The sequence below is a fragment of the Podarcis filfolensis genome (genome assembly GCF_964270895.1).
Source record: "Podarcis filfolensis genome assembly, chromosome: 3".
Classification (NCBI taxonomy): domain Eukaryota; kingdom Metazoa; phylum Chordata; class Lepidosauria; order Squamata; family Lacertidae; genus Podarcis; species Podarcis filfolensis.
In genome coordinates this window covers 101,593,257-101,616,998 of record NC_139606.1, presented here as the reverse complement: position 1 = coordinate 101,616,998, position 23,742 = coordinate 101,593,257, and the positions used below count along the sequence as shown (strand labels likewise).

At 44.7% G+C, this 23,742-nt stretch overlaps 1 long non-coding RNA gene across 1 annotated transcript in view; it reads left to right on the top strand.

Moving 5' to 3' along the window:
• The window catches only part of LOC310758933, a 46,000-nt gene extending 22,938 nt beyond the window's left edge, over window positions 1-23,062 (top strand). The window contains exon 2 of the long non-coding RNA XR_014546109.1: window positions 22,818-23,062. This is a non-coding gene — a long non-coding RNA (uncharacterized lncRNA). The remainder of the gene's footprint in view (window positions 1-22,817) is intronic.
• Window positions 23,063-23,742: the final 680 nt, after the last annotated feature.

The window sequence follows — 23,742 nt, the reverse complement described above, 5'->3', positions numbered from 1 at the left end:
GATCTAGATTCTAGTCCATTTCCAGCAGCCAGCCAGCCAGAGGCCCCTAGGAAGGCAACAAGCAGGCCATGGATAATACTTTTTAAAACACACGTTTTTCCTTGTTCCCCGCAGGCGATTAGTATTTGAGCTTTGAACTTGGGTGGAGTCCATCCCGCTAACAGCCGCGAGAGATCTGTATTGCATACCCATTAAAGGCTATCTGTGCCAAAAGCTGTTACCGCCTCTTGTGGCAGGGAGTTCCGTAGGATAATTATGAGTCAGACTAAGGAGTACATAACTTTGGTTCCGCTTAAATCTAACTGAACGTCCATTTCATAAATCCCACCTCCCCGTTCTAGTATTATAATATATTATTAGATTCTATCTACTTTCTCCACACCCTGCTTAATTTTAATAAACTTCCACAGCGATGTCCCTTCTTCCTAAAGCAAGAAGGAAAAGAACTCCTCGTTTATCTATTTGGGTTGACTCACTGAAAGCTAAAGACAAACGTTTGTACAGGAGGAGGGGAAGCCTTTTTTCCATTCAGGATTTACATTTTCCCAATGAATAGAACCGTGAAACGGATCTTCCCCACTCGCATGAAAAAAAATAAAAATACCACACACACCATGTATTTAAATCCGCGCAAGCGCAATGCACAGGGCACGTGAGAACGTTAGTGGGAGGCTTCGAGTGATTGACAGACAACCGGGGGTCAAGATTCAAGATGCTTTTTGCAGTTTAGGGTAATCGGGTATAGTGCTGGGCTGAAATGAATGGTTGAAAGTAGGAGCAAACAAAGGAAAGGCCCGTTTAAAACAGGGAGATTCTGTTTTGCAAATTCCCGTTAGCGAATATTAATGTGGTCACAGAGATTCGCGTCAACTTACAGATCAATTCTGTCTGCTCGCAAATAAACCCCATTGAACTCAATAGGGTTTGCTCTCAGATTAACGTGTATATAGAAAGACTGCTGCCGGGAATCATTATTGATAAGTTCTTTTACAGCAACTTTCTCTGTCCTCTTGAAGAAAAATTTATATTTACGCACTTTAAGTAAACCCATCTGTGCGTGGGCTTATTTTCAATATAAAACTCTGGTAGATCCGACAAAGAACATAATTTCAAAGCAGGCCAAACCACACTCGGGGCCTGGATTTGTGGAGAAAAGTCTGCTACCGTCTGCGTATTATTTATGTAGAAATACCAAGGGGCAGAATCTAGTTCAAATCAATGTCCTTTCCAGGCTGCAACCCTAAATAACACTTATTAGGGAATAAACCCTGTGAAAATCAGTGGGTAAATTGGTTTCGAACGAAGCTCTGAACCTCCGGCCGACTTTGATCCGGAAGATTTAATGCTTAACTTTCGCATTGAAAACCATAGAATATTGAATTATTTTTATTATTATTTTGGCAAGGCCGGGCCGAGTCTTGACTGAAACTAGGAGGTCTTGCTTCCAACCAGATGTGCATGGAACTAAGGGTTTGCCTTCCCAGATGTGCAAACAGGGATTCTAGAAGTGTAAAAAACCCCACCTCTGGATATAAACGTGAGGGTTTAGCAAGGAAATACCCCCCTAATGTGTCGATTTTGCCGTCTTTTTTATTATTAAAAAATGTCTTCTAAAGCTTTTCTTTAAAAAAAACAAAACGCAAATCCCCATTTTACTGGCAAGGTATTTCCTCTCCATCTAACTGTAATTAAATTCTTTTGAGGACGTCGGGGAAAAAAGAAAAGGAAAAGGAATCAAGAGCAAAGTATTTCTAAGAAGGAGAACAAAATGAGCTAGTAAACCTGAGCTGGGCAGGTTGGACTGAAAGACGTACTTTTCCAGCAAGTTTCTCCCGCCCTAGATAAAAATGTAGGGGACGGGTTTAGGGTGCAGGCGCTGAAAGGTTTATTTAAGAAGCAGGAAAGCTCAGGGAGAGCTTGAAAGTTATTCCCCATCCCCCCTTTTCTACCTTCATCCTGCATTTGACTTGCTCGCTTTATGGAGAATGGGCAACAGCTGTTACTTTAGGAAAAGTTTTCTTTAAAAAAAACAAGAAAAGGGATTAAGGACAGGAAATAGAGACACAAAAGAGTTTCGTTTTAGCGGCGAAAGGCACGGCGCCCCTTTCCTGAATGAAGGTATCGAAATACGTTGGGAAGGACCCCGGGCAAAACTACCCCGGGGTAGGCCTTAAGCTTAATCTTCAAGGAGCTTTTATTCGGCCCAACAGGTTTGCGGATCGCTGCCCAAATGCCTCCCATTCCATTCTGCATTTGTATTCATGGCCTAAGAAAACAATGCTTTAACAACAAATATAATAATAATAATAATAATAATAATAATAATAATAATAATAATAATTTTGCTCTGTTTGGCAAGAGGTTTTGAATGAGTTGTTTTGGGAGGGCAAGGGCACCTTGGTTTCACACTGCGAAAGTTCGCCTGTGGAAGCGAAGCTGCTCTTGCCTCTCGCGTTCAGGAACCGCATTATTTATCTTCCTCATTTCAGAGTTCAAGTGGGCGCATCCCGCTGCAAAAGGCTTCCTTTTTGAAGCTCGGAACTGGCAGCCTCTTTTGGCAGCGAGCCGCCCGCAAGTCCAACCCGACATTACGATGATGCCCGCTCACTCGGGAGTAAGCCCCACTGAATCAAGAGGAAAACGTGTCCAGGATCTGATTTCTAGGCCTCACTCAGTCCTATGGCGCACCTTTCCTTAAGTGTGCATAGAACTGAGGCCTAGCGGTCCATTCCAGCTGAGCTGGTGGGTAGAACCGGGCTGCCTGTAGGAGGAAACTAAACTGGAATAAAAAAAATCAGTGGGGATTTTATTTCGCAGTAAGCTTGGAAAGGGGGTGGTACACGCGGCTTTTCTTTGGAAGGCATATCCCTGTGGATCAGAGCAGTCCATCCTGTGTGTTGTATTAATTCCTTTTAAAAACCTCATTGGCGTTCATTTGGTAGAAAAGGCAGGGGTTTTTTTATTATTATTTTAAGCCCAAAATCTTTAAGTTCCATAAACGCCATTCTGTAAAGGAGAGGAAAAGGGGGGACCCGAATGTTCCCCAGCCCTAAGCGGCCTTATGGGCAGACCCCTCCGGCACCCCTGCGCACGCCGATCGGGAATTTACTCCCGAGTAAACGTAGCTGGGATTCGGATTGACTGAAACAGCGAGAGCCGACATGCCGGGTAGATGATGAAACTGGTTTTAAGTTCTCGTCCCCGAAGCGTTGACTCGGCTCTAAGCTCCACTGACTCCCAGGGAAACGGGCTTCCCGAGTGTTACGAGGCGCAGCGGGTCACCCGGATCCGAAACATATCCATTGAAATGGATGAATGGGGTATCCTCCGACGTAATGTGTTTTGGATGAGGTGTTAGTCCTGCAGAGGTCAGCTTGGGGGAGGGAAGAGGTCTCTGTCTCCCTCTTTGTGGTTTTCCTCTTCCTTCAGCCTTCTCGGAAGCGCCGGGCTGCATCCAGCTGCCCTTTAGAAAAAGTGGAGAGAGCGGTGCAGCTAGAGGATTTCAGACTCCGGACTTAATGGGCCTCATTTTATTTTATTTTTAATTATTTCAGCATTTCTACGCCACCCGATCCACTGGGTCTCCTGGTCGCTTGGCAATTTAAAATCAATAAAATAAAAATATAATCATCGGTGCTATAAAACAACCAGCCTATAAACAGAAAAGACACTCTTTACGTTAAAAAAAGAAAAGCCCTCTCTTCTGATGAGAGCATAGCTGTCAACGTTTCCCTTTTTTTAAGGGAAATTCCCGTATTCCGAATAGGATTCCTCGCAAGAAACGGGAAAAGTTGACAGCTATGGATGAGAGCCCACGCTTTTTAGGTGGCAATGTGCATTATTACTTCGCGTACTTCGAAATGCGGTTATATGTTTTCTGTGTCTTCGCTGTCACGCCGAAGAACGCGTTTTGCTTTATTTATTATAGCTATTAATTAGTGATTACATTTAGAGGTCTCCTCTCCTCCAAGGACCAAATGTCGGAGTGCATTGTTCTCTCTCCCCCCCCCCCCAAATTGCATCTTCACAACAACCCTGGGGTGTTGTTAACGCAGAGAAATAGACCGGCCCAGTGGGGATTTGAACCCAAGTCCTAGCCCAGCTCTCTGACCACTGCACCACACACGGTCTCCGTTTTGGTCCGAAATGACTTTAACCTGATTGTAAGCCCCGCTGAATTCAAGAGGCTTTTGCTTCTGTGCGGACATGGTTTAGGATCGCGCTGCGTTACTCCCACGGCGCGCTTAGCCTCACGCAAACTGGGCGTGGACGTGCAGGCTTCCTCCCGGATCCATTCCGTTTATTCGGGGTTCAACTCGTATAGTTTAAGGCCCCCGATTCCATCTGCGTTAAACGGAGTGAACCATCCGAGAAGGGCGCATAGGATTGCAGACGGATGTGTGGTTGAAGTCTCTCCTCTCTCTCTCTCTCTCTCTCTCTCTCTCTCTCTCTCTCTCTCTCACACACACACACACAGGCGCGCGCACTAACACACATACACGTTTTCCATTTATTTTCCCAACTCCCGTGATTACTAAATTAATAGCAGGCACTAAGACAGATGTCAAAACGTCTCGAAAATGTTTATCTGGGAATAATTGAGAAGGTGGTGGGACGCATTATCTGATGGTGTAATGGAATATGTATGAGGAACAGCTGTTTGAAAGAGGCACCTCCCGTGGCTGCATTAAGTTTGGAGCCTCCCTCGCTTAAACAGGCCTTCCTGGAGGAAAGGCAAGCCAGGCGCTCTCCCACCACTTTGGAGACCTCGCCGTCGGACTGGAGACAGACACCGCTTGCCTCCAGCAGGGCTAGCCGAGCAGAAGCGATTCCTCCCTTGCCAACTGGGGGTCAGCGGGTTAAGGCACGGCTTCCCACGTGCACGTCTGGAGCAAAGAACCCGGGAAGACAAGGGGGGCGTAGACCCTCCAGGGAAAACCAGCGGGGCCCCCGTCGTCGCTCTAGCGGCCTCAGGTGGAGATGCGCGCTGGGCAAGACTTGGGCAGCTAGGTTCTCGTCCACTGACCCTGGCGCGATTCCTTCCACGCGGTCTGCAGCCGGATCCTATCCACAGTCATTTCGGAATTAAGCCCAACTGCGTTCAAGGGGACTTACCGTCCAAGTGTTTCTCCAGCTTGGGTCCCCAGCTGTTGGACTACAACTCCCATCAGCCTGACCACTGGTCCTGCTCGCTAGGGATGATGGGAGTTGTAGTCCAACAACAGCTGGGGACCCAAGTTTGAGGTGTTGTGAGACTGCAGCTCCCATGATCACTGACCAATTGGCCATGCTTGCTGAGCCTGATGGGAACTGGAGCCCAAAATCATCCTTGGCATGGAATCAGAGGGCCTGATTGCTAGGTCAACGTCTGTTAGAAAGGGTTGGGAAGAACTGCGGTCGACCTTCGGTGCCACTGCAACAGAAACGTTGCACTGCCTGGTTGAACCCCGATGATGCTGGAGTATTGTTATTATTATTTATTAAATTCATATACCACCCTATATATACCCAGCAGTTCACAAGATAAAATTAAAATATAAAAACACGAAACACATAATCAAAATATAAACAGAAACAGCTGAATAATCCCCCCAATGCATAAAAACAATTTTAAAAATTAAAAAACACACAAATAAAAAGCGGTTTAATTTATGAATTATTATGATTATAAAATTTGAAAATATTTTTTTGAAAAAATAAATAAAAGAGCATAAAGTGTACTCTCTGCTGGGCTACAGCAATCCTTTTGTAGTCTATCAAGCCCCGCCCTAGGCCTGGTGGAGAGAGCCAGGAGCAGGACCCTCAAACTCTCAGCAGGAGCAGACTACAAGTGTCTACACATGACAGCTTTAAAGCACAGTGGAGTCTTAGTTTTCCCCTCAAAGCATCCTGGGCATCGTAGTTCGCTAAGGGCTGCTGGGAATTGCAACTCTGTAAGGAGTAAACTACGGCACCCATAATTCTTTGAGGGGAAAAATGTGCTTCAAACAGGCCTGCAAAAGCATTGTGTGTTTGTAACATTTTAACTGGCTGCTTTGTTTTTTCCTTATTTGGTTTATCTATAAATTCTTTTTCTTTTTTTAATCAGAGTCTTCAGAATCTCTCTTTTTCCCCTCCTTCCTCAATTTTTTTGGGGATATGCATTTTGTTATATAAAAAAACCTCTCGTCACTGCCTTACTGGTGTCCCATACTGTCTGGAGCTCTGTTCCTTGATTTACATTTAATTCAAAATAATCTTTCAATATTTTCTCTGCTTTTTGTAATATTTTTTGATTATCTAATAGATCTTCATTTAACCTCCATCCGAAACTGGAGTTTTTTTCTTTTTGCATTTCTAAAGTTAATGGATTATGATCAGATAATGTTCTGGGCAAAATCAGTGATTTTTAAAATTCTTATTTCCGATTCGTTAGAGACCCATATCACATTTATTTTTGCAGTACTTTGCAACTCTGTAAGGAGTAAACTGCGGTGCCCAGAATTCCATGAGGGGAAGAATGCATTTCTGCTGGTCTAGGTTAAAGCCCATTCAAAGCACATTCTCCATCGCCCCCAAACAGAATTCTGGGCACTCCAAGCCACATTTAAAGCACATGCATTTCCCCCAAAGAATCCTTGGAGTCATGGTTTGTTAAGGATGCTGGGAATTGCAGCTCTGTAATGGGGGAAACTGCAGTTCCCAGAATTTAAATGTGGGCTTTAAATGCACATTGGATGTAGTTTAAAGGTGTGGTGTGAATCTGCCCTAAGTTGTTTGTTTGTGTTTGTGGTTGTTTAGTCCTTCAGTCGTGTCCGACTCTTTGTGACCCCCTGGACCAGAGCACGCCAGGCACTCCTGTCTTCCACTGCCTCCCGCAGTTTGGTCAAACTCATGTTGGTAGCTTCGAGAACACTGTCCAACCATCTCGTCCTCTGTTGTCCCCTTCTCCTTGTGCCCTCAATCTTTCCCAACATCAGGGTCTTTTCCAGGGAGTATTCTCTTCTCATGAGGTGGTCAAAGTATTGGAGCCTCAGCTTCAGGATCTGTCCTTCCAGTGACCACTCAGGGCTGATTTCCTTAAGAATGGATAGGTTTGATCTTCCTGCAGTCCATGGGACTCTCAAGAGTCTCCTCCAGCACCATAATTCAAAAGCATCAATTCTTCGGCAATCAGCCTTCTTTATGGTCCAGCTCTCACTTCCATACATCACTACTGGGAAAAACATAGCTTTTACTATATGGACCCACAGCGCTACCTGCGTCCCTATCTATACGTGTACGGAACGCAAAATAAACCAAAAGCTGGATAGGTTGAATACACACACACACACACACACACACACACACACGCACCTGCTTTTAAAATTTTGCTGGGCAATGAACCCAAGTTGCAAAGGGTTTCACTAAACGGTTTTTTGCCATAGTCCTGCCTTTAAAACACATTCAGCGTGGATCCCTGCTCCCCAAAGAATCCTGGGAACTGTAGTTTGCGCTGGGAACCGTAGCTTGTGAGGAGTGAACTACAGGATGAGCGTGCGCTTTAAAGGTACGGTCTATTAAGCGCATCTAAGACCCCAAACGGCTTCCACCTGCTCCTTCCCTCCAGCTCAACAGAAGATGGAGGAATGAAAAAGAAGATGGACCTCTGGGTCAAAAGGGGCCGACGCCATGAATCCCGAGCCCCCAACTTTAGAAATTAATCCTTACCCCCTCCCCCACAGCCCGCCCAATTGCGCTTTTCAGTCCAGATGATCGGGGAGTGGCGAGGACGTGCGTAACCCCATCGGGGCATCTAAGAACAGGATCTAAGAACAGGAGGAGCCCACTCTTGGCTGGCGTCCAAGCAGAGAGCCCTACTCCCGACGGAGGCAGTGGGAAGCCCTCCCAGGTCCACGGGGAGGCCGTCGGTTCACCAGGGGGTTAGGCGCCTCCTCCTTCCTCCTCGACCTCCTTTGTGTGCTCCCCTTGGGGACCCTGTTTCCTTCCTCCCGGAGGACGTGCCCGGCTCTCTTCCCCTCCCTTGCGCTCCCCGCCCTTCTCACGCCAGCGCGGCCTTGTTTGTTTTTCCAGTTTCCCCCCCGACGGCCCAAAAGGAGAAAACAAGCGCGGTGGTGGCGTCACCGGCCGGCCACCTCCGCCTGCTGCCCTCGGCCCGCTCTGCGAGGGCAGCGAAAGAGAGAGCGCGCCGTCCAGGGATTGTTTGGGGAAGATGGAGGCCACGCTGCCCGCCCAAGTTCATCTAAAAGTAGACGGGCTCGACCTTTGAAGAGGGGGCAAAATAACAAGCAGAGTTCATGACCAAGCCAGGCGGTCATCTCTCACGTCTCCTCCCGCGTCTTGGGTCCTTCTCTGGCTTTCTTTAGATCGGCGGCGCTAAGATGAATTGTTTGGCTCAACCTCCAACTCACCCCCCTCCTGTTCTTAGATGCCCCCACCACCACCCCCGACGGAAAGGGACGCCGACAGCGGGAAAGGACAGCTCAAGAGTTCAGTACGTCAATCTTCAGGAGATCAAACACCAGAGGCAAGACGGCCACTCGCTAGCAAATCTCCCTCCCTCTCCCCTTCCGTCTCCCTCTCCCTCACCCACACCAGCAGGGGTGCCAACTTGAATAAAATAGGGGGGAGGCTGCTAAGCCCTGCCCTGCACAATTGATCACATGATGCGGTGCACACACACCGTTTGAATGGCAATGCCCATCAACTTTTTTGGGGAGTGGCCTCTTCAAATATTTTATTGGGGCAAAATCTAAGCCCCCTAGGAGTTGGCTCCTAGGGCTGCCAGCCAGGGTGACTATGCTCTACCTCCGCTGTCCATGGCATCATTTACTCATTCATTCATTCCATTTCATTTCACTTCTATCCCCACTCTCCTTTGTTTTTAAGCAGAGGTCGAACGGCCATCTGTCATGTATGATCTAGCTGAAATCCCTGCATTGCAGGGGGTTGGACTAGATGACCCGCAGAGTCCTCTAGTCCAGCTCTTAAGTTTCTACGATTCCGTCAGGAGCTCAAGGTGCTTATCTGGCTCTCCTCCTCCCCACTTTGTGCTATCAACAACCCTGTGAAGCAGGTTAGGCTGATAGACTGTGATTGGCCCAAAGTCACGCAGTGAGATTCATGGCTGAGTGGGGACTAGAAACTGCCCCCCTCCAGTCCACCTCCCACATCTTGGGCCAACACTCTAACCATCACAAGACACTGGCTTTCAGTGGGCCTCTGAATCACAAGTGGGGACAGCACTGTTGTGCCCAGGTCTTGCTTTTGGGTTGGCCAATGTGAGAACAGGATTCTGGACAAGAGGTGCCATTGGACTGATCCAGCAGGACCATTTCGTTCCTTTGTTCTTCCTTCCTTCCTGACACAAGAAAAATAATAATTATCTCCACCCCATTCTGACACAGTCCTACCATCACCTAGGAGGCAGTCCAGGCCTGAAATAGATTTGCCAGTTACAAAAATATGAACAGTTTTTATTTCGTTTCTTCTTCTTCTTTTTTTTTTTGAAAGTGGGGATGTATTCCCAGAAACAACAAACAGATAGTTCTGCCAGTTTCAGGGCTGCTATCATGTTCATCTTCTCTCTTTATAGCAGCTCCTCTCCACACCCAAAGGATGTTTACCCAGGAATGAATCCCACTGAGTTCAAGGGGACTCCCTTGTAAATGTGGAAGTCTATACAAACTCCCGCAGAAACAAAGCCTTGTTGGAGACAATGTGACTTCCGAATAAAGGTGTTTAGGGTTGTCGTGCACAAGGCTATATTATATTGTTATTTTATTTCTTCATCTTTCAGGAAGGTGGAACTGGAGTTGTTTTAACATTGCAGCATGGCGAACACTTTTCGTCAACAACCTTTAAGTATCTTTTTGATGTATTTTGAATTTTGCATTGTAAGCTGATTTGAGGCGTTTTATGCCATAAGTGAGGGACGCGGGTGGCGCTGTGGGTTAAACCACAGAGCCTAGGGCTTGCTGATCAGAGGATCGGCAGTTCGAATCCCCACGACGGGGTGAGCTCCCATTACCGGGCCTTCTCCTGCCAACCTAGCAGTTCGAAAGCACGTCAAAGTGCAAGTAGATAAATAGGTATCACTCCGGCGGGAAGGTAAACGGTGTTTCCGTGCGCTGCTCTGGTTCGCCAGAAGGGGCTTAGTCATGCTGGCCACATGACCCGGAAGCTGTACACCGGCTTCCTCAGCCAATAAAGCGAGATGAGCACTGCAACCCCAGAGTCAACCACAGCTGGACCTAATGGTCAGTGGTCCCCTTATCTTTACCTTATGCCATAAGTGACAAATAAATGCAGAAAATAATAAATATTATTTAGGCTTTCTTTAAATAAGAAGCATATTAATAGGATGGCTCTTTGGGGGCAGGGAAAGATAATGCTGTTTCATTTTCTCCATTCATAATCCCTTCCTCTTCCTTAACTGTAGGAACTGAGATCTGTCTCCCCAGCCCTTAGTCCCACTTTACACATAGCTCTTTGGGGTTTGGTGATGGTCAAGATTCATTCCATGTGCTTCTGGTATGTCCCTGTCCTTAATCCATGGAGATAATAATTTCTTTTTTAAAAAAAATATTCAAAATTAAAACAAGACATATTATCCAAAAACATATCATCCTTGTTTCCCCCCCCATTTTTCCTCCCTCCCCCCTCCCACACAACCCCCCGCCCCCACCCCCCGACTTCCCTCAGTTCCAGTCTTTGGCTTCTCTGAGACTGCTGTTTTCTGCATGTGTTGTATAGATCCTCAAACTATTTAGCTGATTATTATCAATAAAAAGTTTGTGAATGTTTATTCAAAACCTGCCAAGGAGTCCAGTTCACTTTGTTGCATCTTCAGATACTTTGTAAAGGGTTCCCATTCATCCTTAAAGTCACAGTTATCCTTGTCCCTTAGCTTATATGTCAGTTTTGCCAGTTCTGCATAGTCCATCAATTTTTCTTGCCATGATTCTTTAGTTGGGGTCTCTTCAGTCTTACATCCTTGTGCTACCAGAACTCTCGCGACTGTTGTCGCATACATGAAGATGTTTTTCAGCTTTTTTTGGCAGGTCTTTCCCTACAATCCCCAACAAAAATGCCTCGGGAGATAATAATTTCTAAATGATTCAAGTTTCATCAAGTTTGAGGGCTGGGAAGCAACTGAACCTCTCCTGCCTGGACATTTAGAGGCAGATAGGACCACTTGCCTTTCCTCCATGGAAGCTTCAGATTGCAACTCCTGGGGTTGTTTCCGTCAGGTCTTCCTTGCAAGCTTCCCCAAAGCATCTGATTTACTACGTTGAGAACAGGAAGCTGAACTAGATGGGCCTTTGGCCTGATCCAGCTTGCAGGGTAACATCTTTATTCATTTTTAGGTACCAGGCAAAAACTTGCCTCCCTCAGGCTTTTGACTCTTCATCTGAATAGTTTCAAGTCCTTGTGGCCCTTTTCAGTAGATCAGGTTCTGTAGGAGCCGCCTTTTATATGTATAGATGTGATTTTAAAGAGCTTTGTCTGTTTGTTTTAATTGGTTTTGTGTTTATACTGTGTTGTAAGTGATTTTGGGTCATAGAATCATAGAGTTGGAAGAGACCACAAGGGCCATCGAGTCCAACCCCCTGCCAAGCAGGAAACACCATCAGAGCACTCCTGACATATGGTTGTCAAGCCTCTGCTTAAAGACCTCCAAAGAAGGAGACTCCACCACACTCCTTGGCAGCAAATTCCACTGTCAAACAGCTCTTACTGTCAGGAAGTTCTTCCTAATGTTTAGGTGGAATCTTCTTTCTTGTAGTTTGGAACCATTGCTCCGTGTCCGCTTCTCTGGAGCAGCAGAAAACAACCTTTCTCCCTCCTCTATGTGACATCCTTCTATATATTTGAACATGGCTACCATATCACCCCTTAACCTCCTCTTCTCCAGGCTAAACATGCCCAGCTCCCTTAGCCGTTCCTCATAAGGCATCGTTTCCAGGCCTTTGACCATTTTGGTTGCCCTCCTCTGGACACGTTCCAGTTTGTCAGTGTCCTTCTTGAACTGTGGTGCCCAGAACTGGACACAGTACTCCAGGTGAGGTCTGACCAGAGCAGAATACAGTGGCACTATTACTTCCCTTGATCTAGATGCTATACTCCTATTGATGCAGCCCAGAATTGCATTGGCTTTTTTAGCTGCCGCGTCACACTGTTGGCTCATGTCAAGTTTGTGGTCAACCAAGACTCCTAGATCCTTTTCACATGTACTGCTCTCAAGCCAGGTGTCACCCATCTTGTATTTGTGCCTCTCATTTTTTTTGCCCAAGTGCAATACTTTACATTTCTCCCTGTTAAAATTCATCTTGTTTGTTTTGGCCCAGTTCTCTAATCTGTCAAGGTCGTTTTGAAGTGTGATCCTGTCCTCTGGGGTGTTAGCCACCCCTCCCAGTTTGGAGTCATCTGCAAATTTGATCAGGATACCCTTGAGTCCATCATCCAAGTCGTTGATAAAGATGTTGAATAAGACCGGGCCCAAGACAGAACCCTGTGGCACCCCACTAGTCACTCTTCTCCAGGATGAAGAGGAACCATTGATGAGCACCCTTTGGGTTCGGTCAGTCAGCCAGTTACAAATCCACTGAGTGGTAGCATAGTCAAGACCACATTTTACCAGCTTCTTTACAAGAATATCATGGGGCACCTTGTCAAATGCCTTGCTGAAATCAAGGTAGGCTACATCCACTGCGTTCCCTTCATCTACCAGGGTTGTAATTCTGTCAAAAAACGAGATCAGGTTAGTCTGACATGACTTATTTTTCAGAAATCCATGCTGACTATTGGTGATCACAGCATTCCTTTCTAGGTGCTCACAGACTGTTTGCTTAATGATCTGCTCCAGAATCTTCCCTGGTATTGATGTCAGACTGACTGGGCGGTAATTATTTGGGTCCTCTCTTTTCCCCTTTTTGAAAATAGGGACAACATTTGCCCTCCTCCAGTCTGCCGGGACTTCGCCTGTTCTCCAGGAATTCTCAAAGATGACTGCCAGTGGTTCTGAGATCACATCTGCCAGTTCTTTTAATACTCTTGGATGCAGTTCATCTGGCCCTGGAGACTTGAATACATCTAGACTAGCCAAGTATTCTTGTACTATCTCCTTAGTTATTCTGGGCTGTGTTTCCTCTGCTGAATCATTTGCTCCAAATTCTTCAGGTCGGGCATTGTTTTCTTTATCGGAGAAGACTGAAGCAAAGAAGGCATTGAGGAGTTCAGCCCTTTCTGTGTCCCCTGTTTGCATTTCACCATCTTCTCCTCTGAGTGACCCCACTGTTTCTTTGTTCTTCCTTTTGCTACGGGTCACTTTTGTGAATCGTGCAAAATGCTGCATAACAAAAATATCTTACTCTGTACACTTGTAATTATGTACTTTTTAATCTTTCAATAAGGATAACAACAACAACAACAATGGCATAGAGTAGTTTTCTGGAGTTCAGATTCCTCCCCCAAATCTAATTACTGCCAGCAGAGAAGTGTCCACATTTGGACATGGAAAAACACGCACAACCTAAACAAATGAACCAGCCTCAAAGGTAACCTAATCCAATCCCCTGTTGACGCAGAATATCTAGTGCTATAGTATCTGGATAGCTCTGTTCCACCATTGAACAGCTCATAATGTCAGGAATTTCTCCCTATTGCATAGGCTAAAACCCTTTCCCTTGTCATTTGAACCCATTGGTTTGGTGTCCTACCCTCGAGAGCAACAGAGAACAAATATGCACTATCATTTATGAGGCAGCATTTCAAACATTTGAAGATGACGGTCATGTCACCTCTCAGTTGTCTCTTCCCCAGGTTAAGCATTTCCAGCTCATTCAACCTTTATTCAGAGGACTTGGTTTTCAGGCACTTCACCATCTTTTGCTCTCTGCATAGCCAGGCTGGGTCAGGTAAGGTTATCTAATCAGCTTCATAATTAGGTGGGCCCTTGAAGCTCAGATTTCCAGTCCAGATCCAACCCTAGCCATTATACCACACAGGGCATGTCCTTAGTATCAGACGCTGCTGTAACAAGTGGATGGAGATGTCCCTGAAGGCCACGCTGGATCTGCAAGCACTGATATATTCTGTTTTTCCCCACTAAGTGTTGGAAGTGTTGGGATTCAACTCAGCTTGCACTGCAAATGGGAAGGGTATCTAGACCTTCAACCTTCCTAGACTGCCATTTTTGTGCTGATGTGTTAGAATGATACTCTAAGGTTGCTGACCTCATTTCCTACTTCCTGCTACTTCATCCTCATCTTGGAAGAGGAGACATCTTTTTTGGGAATCTCGTGCTTCTGACAAAATGCAAGCATGGCTCTTTGTATCTCCACCTCAGGAACTTTCCTATCAAGTATGTATTTCCTTTAATAAACTTAGCTCTCTTATTTTTACTACACTCCGAGTCTCAGTGTGATTATCTGAAGGATAAAGTGTGCTCCTCCAGCACAGATTCTCTGTTCCATTAATTTTCCAAGTTAACTCCAAACACCACCACCAAGTCCTGCACAGAGCAGACCCATTGAAATTAATGGGCCTAAGTTCATCATGTCCACTGATTCCAATGGGTCCCTTAAGAGCAACACTAACATTGGATACAACCCAGTGTGAGCTGTGAATCAGAAAACTTAGGTTTGAAACCCTTTGTGCATTTATCTGGCGGTAAGCCCCATTGAACAGGGACGTGGGTGGCACTGTGGGTTAAACCACAGAGCCTAGGATTGCTGATCAGATGGTCGGCGGTTCGAATCCCTGCGACGGGGTGAGCTCCCATTGCTCTGTCCCACTCCTGCCAACCTAGCAGTTCAAAAGCACATCAAAGTGCAAGTAGATAAATAGGTACCGCTCCAGTGGGAAGGTAAACAGCGTTTCTGTGCGCTGCTCTGGTTTGCCAGAAGCAGCTTCGTCATGCTGGCCACATGACCCGGAAGCTGTACGCCGGCTCCCTCGGCCAATAAAGCGAGATGAGCGCCGCAACCCCAGAGTCAGCCACGACTGGATCTAATGGTCAGGGGTCCCTTTATCTTTACCTTTAAGCCCCATTGAACACAGTGGGACTTCATCATCATCCCACCCAACCAACTGCAATAAGGGAATGAGGATTTTGCCCTCTAATTGCAAGGAGGATGTTAGAATGTCTGAGATACATGCAACACCTCAAATACCTTGATGTGCCAGATAAGCAGCAAGTGCTATAGTTTTCAGTGGAGGTAGTGCTGCTGATATCCCACATTGCCTTTTGGAGAGGTACAAATACATGCATTATCCACAGCCCAATTAAGCAAAAGTACTTGGATTAAAGAAGATTAGTATACCCTGATCCCAGGCAGCTTGTTAACTTAGTTTATCCCTTAGGGTTTTCCCAACTTACCTTACGCAATTTTATACAGGTTTTTGGCTGGGAAAAACTCCTGCCACAGTAAAACAGGAGTCTGTATGGCACTTTCCCCTCCTTCTTGCTCCAGATGTCATGTGGCTACACACACTGCAGGAAGTAGAGCGGTACAAAGGAACGACTTGATGGCCCTACTATTTGACAGAGCAAGACAACTGCCTATGTACCCGCTAAACTTGTCTGCTGGCCTCAGGTAGGGAGGAAGACATGGCCAGGCATGGTCTCCCTGTTTTCCACCCCACCAGTCCCAATAGGCCCCAGCCACCACCAACGCTACCTTATTACCAACTGCCAAGTCAGCCACCTTCTGTGCATGGAATTGGGAGAAGGGTAGCCATCTTGTCCTTTGCCTCAGGTGGCAAAATGCCTTGGCCACCCGCCACAAACCTCCCTTATCATTGCGCATTATCTTGATTGCAGCCGCATCTTAATTTCTATTTTCTTCCCACATTGTTGGAACATATTTTCCTGTCAGCCAGATAACTCCCAAACAGCACACATTAGCTGAGGAAAACACTTTAACAACCTCCATTAAGGCCGACCTTGTTTTAGCACGTGAAGTTTGCAATAGTTTTACATGTTACAAGACAGCCCTTTGGAAATGCCCAAGCTACACACACACACACACACACACACACACACACACACACACACACCATGAGCCCTAGAAATGTGCCTTTAGCCAATGCCTGCACAATATGTACTGGTTGTATCTGAGTTATTATTAACATTTCCCTCCCTTTGCACCTAATCCCTTATGCCTTTTATTATAATCCCACACATTACAGTTAATCTGTAATGATACTGCTTCAGAGGGACCTGTTGCTCACAGTGATGGTAATTTGTAACCTTGGTAACAATTTAAATAATGAATCTAACAATGATGTCTACCGTATTTCTACAGTAGGAGGAGCCTAAGAATTATTGCTTCTGTAAGAGAATGAATTTAAAGAAAACATCAAAGGCGGATTCGACATTCTGAGTAGCTAGAATTTCATCATTTTTATTGGGTTTTTTTCCAGGATTGACATTGGATTAATGTGTGTTTAGGTGATTGGCTGGCTTCCTTTGAGTAGATTAATATATCCAAGAGTATACATATAACCAACTATATATATATACATATATCTATAAATTAAAAATTTAATATATTACAAAAGTATTACTGTATATCTATAAAAGTTAGTGAACTACTATATTTCTCTCTATAAGTGTGTGTTATCTATCTATCCAAACATTTACTATTTATCTATTTCATAAAATCTATATACTACTTGATTGCAGAAAAAACTTCAAAGCAGTTTAAAAAAAAATGCTAAAACAATAAATTCACCCTAAAAAATTACAACTATAATTTGAAACATACAGGAAGAGAAAACCACAATAGACTAAAACAAGTTAAAACCAGTATACCTGAAGGAACATCTCCATCCCCATCCTTCTGCCCGGACACTGAGGTCCAGTGCCGAGGGCCTTCTGGTGGTTCCCTCGCTGCGAGAAGCCAAGTTACAGGGAACCAGGCAGAGGGCCTTATCGGTTGTGGCACCCGCCCTGTGGAACGCCTTCCCACCAGATGTCAAAGAGAAGAACAATTACCAGACTTTTAGAAGACATCTGAAGGCAGCCCTGTTTAGGGAAGCTTTTAATGTTTAATAGACTATTGTATTTTAATATTCTGTTGGAAGCTGCCCAGAGTGGCTGGGGAAACCCAGCCAGATGGGCGGAGTATACATAAATTATTATTATTATTATTATTATTATTATTATTATTATTATTATTATCTGGGTAGGCTGGGTAGGTATGCAAGTGGTTGATGCCCCTGCTCACTTCACTCAATAACCCCCCTACCCCCACCTCACAATCCAACTCCTTCCCAAAGCCTCCTCCACTTACTCTGAGCTGGAGTCCCTTCCCTTTACTCCTTGTCCTTTACTCCTTCCCATTAACCTCCCTCCCCTTCCTCCTCGCCACAGTTCTGCAGCTTGCCCATACCACTGTATCACCCTCTCGCTCAACCTGCCCTGTCGTCACAAGCCCAGCTCACTTGCCAGCACACCTATGCCAGCCCCCTTCTCATTCAACTCAACTGCTGCCATAAGACCAGTTTCACCCCACTTTTGAAGCCTGGTCTACCTTGGAAGGTCACAAGCTAACAGAAAGTCAGTCAGGACAGGCCCCACTGAACTCCACGAGTTGTTCATCCATGTGTCCTTTTCCAATTCTACTGCATTTCAGTGTGTCTTGTTCAGGATGACTTCCTAGTGGGTGGGACCCAGAGCTGATAGCACTGATCATTTTTACCGGAAAATATCCCATGGGAAAATCTGTCCCAGACTAGTCTTTAAGGTGCTGGTTTTGACCTTTAAAGCCCTAGGACCCACGTACCTACGGGACCGCCTCTCCTGGTATGCCCCGCGGAGGACCTTAAGGTCCACAAATGACAACACTTTGGAGGTCCCAGGTCGCAAGGTGGTTAGATTGGTCTCAACTAGTGCCAGGGCCTTTTCAGTACTTGCCCCGACTTGGTGGAATGCTCTGTCACAAGAGACTAGGGGCCTGGGGGACTTGACATCTTTCCGCAGGGCCTGCAAGACAGAGCTGTTCCGCCTGGCCTTTGGTTTGGACTCAGTCTGACCTTTACGTTTTCCCTCCCCTTACAGTTTTGATCCATGGGCTACTTTTAAAATGAGACTGCATTTTAAATTGCATTTTAACCTGTATTATAAATTGTTTTGTCCCCCCCCCATTATGTTTTTATTATAATTTTACTGGTGTTAGCTGCCCTGAGCCCGGCTCTGGCCGGGGAGGGCAGGGTATAAATATTATTATTATTATTATTATTATTATTATTATTATTATTATTATTATTATATTTTGCTAGGAAATTACTACTTCTGGGGTTACAGACAGGGGCAGCCCATCTCATTTTGCCACCTGAGGCAAACCAGGGTGTTGCTGTCTCCATCGCTCCTTGCTCCCTCGAAGCCTTGTTCACGGGGTTGGCATGGCTATCTCATGCAATTTCATGAGAGTTCTGCGAGATATTGCTGGAAGTCGCCCCCCCCAACCCCAGTTGGGTGGGTGGGACACCTGTGGGGATTTTGCCCCACAGAATTCTGCCGCCTGAGGCAGGCTGCTTTACTCCACCTCATACATGGGCCAGCCCTGGAGAGAGAGATATGTAATACCTCCACACGGCTTCAATGAAAATATGTCTCTGCTTGTGGAGATAACTTTGGGAATCTACACCTGAGCATAAAAGGCACAGGAACGGTACAAAAACAGGCACATACTCCTGAACAACTCCCACAGAAGTACCTAATGCTGCTTACTCTTGTTCCTGTGAATGGAGTCTTTGTTTATCTTTACAAAGCCTGTGCATTATTTTAATCAACGGTAATATTTGCAAACTCCCGAGAAGAATGCCATCAAGTTGCATGTTAGGGGAAATACTGGTAAATGCATTATTGTCCCAGGTTCCCTCCCAGAGAATATTTTACCTTTACTTGGGAAATATCCCAGGCTAAGTACTACTTAGAAACCCTGATGAATGGTGCTAACACCAAATCTACCATTAGCCCTTCTGCATGAGCTTTCTCCATTATTAAAGCTAACAAAAAATTGCTCACAAGCTGAAAGCCAAATTAAATGTAATTGCTTTTATTTATCTATTGCTTTTATATCATTAAAATATTTTTAGTTACATTTTATAAAATAGCATCCACTCTGATTATTACCTGCCATATCTGTTGAGCCACTTCCTGTGTATTCAGAACCACAACATTAGCGATTATGTGGGCTGTTAGAGGGGGAGAGGTGTATTTTCTATATTGTATCTGTCAAGATATGTTACATTCCCCATTAACAAAAACATTATTCCTGTTGAAGCAGCTATGAAGCGTATCTTTCATGAGCACTTTATTAATAATCAATAGTTGTCAAAAAATTAGATATACACAGATTTAAGATGCAAAGGAGTGTGAGGAAAAAAATCCCAAGGAAACAGAACAGTTGAATTGAGGCAGAACTCTTGTCTTCCCCTCTTTTTTAAAAAATAAAACAAATTTATGGAATGAAAAACTGAGCTATTAAGTGTCTTTAAAGATGGCTTTGTTGATTTAATTATACCGTAGTTATTTTATAAATATGTTTCAAAGGAAGTGTGCCATATTGAATGCCAATGAGGCCTAAAAAATGAAAACACAAAAAGGCAATGCATACAAAATTTTAGTCATTAGTATTCCCGTTTTTATTATTATTATTATTATTACAAACCAATGGATGCTATTAACAGACAAGAATGGCTGGTTAGCTAGCATTACAGTGTTTGGCCATTTAAATTAAAAATACACAGTATGGTTTTTGTTCTGCACCCCGTTCATAGGACACTTTATTCCTCTATTTGGAAAGTGAAACATACACAATCACCACCCAACAAAGAGCACTGCTACCACTAGCCAAGGATCTGGGCACAATCTGCATACAGAGAGTTCTGATGTACAGGAGGAGGTGCCAGTGTGGTGTAGTGGTTAAGAGCGGTAGTCTCGTAATCTGGGGAACCGGGTTCGCGTCTCCGCTCCTCCACATGCAGCTGCTGGGTGACCTTGGGCTAGTCACATTTCCTTGAAGTCTTTCAGCCTCACTCACCTCACAGAGTGTTTGTTGTGGGGGAAGAAGGGAAAGGAGAATGTTAGCCGCTTTGAGACTCCTTAAAGGGAGTGAAAGGCGGGATATCAAATCCAAACTCTTCTTCTTCTCGCTAATGTCAGTGGAGGGAGAGCCATTCATGCAAAGGCTGTATGGACCCTGCCATTGAAACAAATGACTTTACATTGGTACCTCTGGTTGCGAACGGGATCCATTCTGGAGGCCCGTTCGCAACATGAAAAGAGCGCAACCCGCAGTGGCGTGTCTGCGCATACACGGGTTGTGGTTCACCGCTTCTGCACATGCACATGATGTCATTTTGCACTACTGCACATGCGGGAGCAGTGAAACCTGGAAGTAACCCTTTCTGGTACTTCTGGGTCTCCGTGGGACGTAACCTGAAAGAACATAACATGAAGCGGACGTAATATGAGGTATGACTGTATAGCTAGGGAAACATGTTCTATGCATGGCAGATCCCATATAGGTGGCAAATTGATGAATAATGGTGCATGCTCCCCTTGCTAGACAACATAACATAAGCCAAATGTTTTATTTATATAATTTGTATACTTAACATTTTGGATGAGTCATGCATGTTAAAAAACAGCAACCCAGCAAGCATAAAAATAAATGTTAACAAAGTACTTGGAAAGCTCAGTTGGCTAGAGCGTGAGTGCTGATAATACCAAGGTTGCAGGTTTGATCCCTATATGGGGCAGCTGCATATTCCTACATTGCAGGGGGTTGGACTAGATGATCCTCAGGGTCCCTTTCGACTCTACAGTTCTATGATTATAACTCTTAGCCAAATGGCGTGCTGGCACTTTGCCTGCTCCTCTCTAAGTATCTGCTTAGCCTCACGTCCAGCTGAAGTCTGCAATTTGCTGCCTTAGAAGAATTAAATCCCACTCAAGTTTTGCAACATCAAATGACTGAGACCTGATCAGGATACTTTTTTCTTTAGTTTTTGTGAAATCTTGTGCTCCACACTAGTTGATCTGGACTAAATACAACCCTCAGATCCCCAGGGCCTATGCTGGAAAGGAGGAAATTGCTGACCTTTTTTTTTAAAAAATGTAAGTTGTCCCTAAGGTCAGCCATATCTGAGGAATGGGAAGTGGCCAATGCAAACCACTTTTTAAAAGAGAATCCAGACAGATTTTGAAAAGTGAAAGGGTGGTTAGCCTAATGTCTGTTCCAGAAAAACTGATGGAAGGAAATACAGTATTAAACATAAAGTAAGGAAGCATATAGGGATGAGGGTGGCGCTGTGGGTTAAACCGCAGAGCCTAGGACTTGCCGATCAGAAGGTCAGTGGTTCGAATCCCCGCGACGGGGTGAGCTCCCATTGCTCAGTCCCTGCTCCTGCCAACCTAGCAGTTCAAAAGCATGTCAAAGTGCAAGTAGATAAATAGGTACCACTCCGGCGGGAAGGTAAACGGCATTTCCGTGTGCTGCTCTGGTTCGCCAGAAGCGGCTTAGTCATGCTGGCCACATGACCCGGAAGCTGTCTGTGGACAAACGCCGGCTCCCTTGGCCAATAAAGCGAGATGAGCACCGCAACCCCAGAGTCGGTCACGACTGGACCTAATGATCAGGGGTCCTTTACCTTTTTAAGGAAGCATATGGAACCAAAGGTCTTGCTGAAGCATAGCCAGATGACCATCATTGAACTTATCAACCAATAGCCATGCAGACAAATATTTGTTCTTACAGAAGAGATGAAAGTGTGGAGGGTGTGGTCAGATAAAAATAAAAGCATAAGTATGTTGCACCTCCAACCAGTAGATGGTGCTATACTATTTCCTTCCTGTTCATCGTTCTGTACGCTGTTGACTTGTTCTGTTCTGAGATAATGCATGTGCTGCTAGGGTGGCTTAACACAGTGATTTAATAAAGCTATTTCTTTCAGCAAGTATGAATGAAATATAATGTTTTAACCCCACAATGCATTGCAAAGAGGTCTCCTGTATTCTCTGATGCCTCTTAAGGCTATGGGGCAGGAGAGAGGTTCGAATGAAAAGCTTCATCTATCAAGTTTAACAACTTCTCTGGTGTAACTTCTGAGCACGCTCATTGCTTATTCATGTAGAAACGCGTCCGCCCAGCTTGCTCTGCTTGGTTTCCCTACTCCTCTTTGTTGGTTCATGAGGCTCTTATGGTAGCAGCAAATGGCTTCTCAAGTGACATTTGCTGACATTCAGGGGAGTGTATTTATCAGCTTTCTTCAGCTCACCTCTATACATGCAATCCATTTTATTTGTGTTCTTCATAGCAACCTCCTTTTTTCTATCCATGCCCTGAAAATGATAAATGGCGAGATGGCAAATTTCCCTAGCTACACTAAAATGTCACTGTGAAGGGGGGAAGGAAGACGGGGGGGAAAAACCCTTTAATGGACTAAGTGTAGCATTTCAGGTTGTAACTTGTCAAGATGCTGAGAAATTCTAGAGTTTCTCCTTAATCCACAGTTCTTTGGAACTACACTAGTGTAGGCAGAGAAGCTAATTACAAGTTACACCAGTCAGAGCTGGACAAGCAATAAACCAAGTGGAAAACATTTCACGGCAGCTAATTTTATATCTCAATCTCTGCATTCTCAACACTCTGCTACTCCATTCCCCAACAGAGCAAGTGCCCAGTATGTTTACCTGTGTTCTAATTATATGTGTGCATATAATTTATTGGATTCTTAATTACTTTGTTTCTAATTATCACCAAACCTTTCCTTTCTTGCTTTCTTTAATTACTGTTATTCTTTCGTCTCACTGTTGCGCCTAGAGGCCTCTGCACAAAATTGGGCCCTTTCGTGAAATGCGCCGAAAAGGCACAGTTGCCCTCAACAATGATCCTGTATTATGAATGGATTAAAGGAGGAAAGAAGACTATTATCTCTATCATACAAACCCTTCAAGCACTTTGTTTGCAGAAGAACAGTTCATTTCACTGCTGGGATGAACATTTTGAAAGTTATTGCTATTGATGATTCTGCATGCAGATCCACAGCTGGGTCAACCCAAATGTCATGAGAGAGCGTGCAAGCTTTCACATACTCCAGAACTCTTTATCTAACTGTGTGCCAAGTTGTTTGCAGCCTGTAACTCTCTTACTTCACACCATGCCTGCAAAATAAGTGATCAACGCTCCCCATTTTACAGCTGGAGAAACAGAGTGTGAGATTTATTCAATGCCACCCAGTGATTCTTGAGTTGAGACGTGACCTTTTGTCTTCTACATGCAAGTTAAACATGTCAGCTATCAATCTACACTTTTAAGCTATTTTATTATTATTATTATTATTATTATTATTATTATTATTATTATTATTATACCACCCTATACCTGGAGGTCTCAGGGCAGTTCACAGAATAAAATCCATTAGCTTTTCTCGATGTAAACATTGCATTTTCACCCACCTCGTACAACTGAAATCAAAGGGAGAGTCACAAAGGGATAAAAAAGATTAAGGTATCCCTGACAGTTAAGTCCAGTCGTGACCGACTTTAGCCAAATTGTTCTCTTCCTGCAATTGCAATCACAGATTAAAAATTATAACTTATAAATTATAATTGGGAGAATGATCATTATTCTTATAGTAAGTGTTGATGAACACCAAGCATGCTTAAACATGATTCCTAATTCCAATAAGTTGTGCTGACTTTTCTGAACCTGCTTCTGTTGCTTTTTGATATGGCATAGTTAAAGT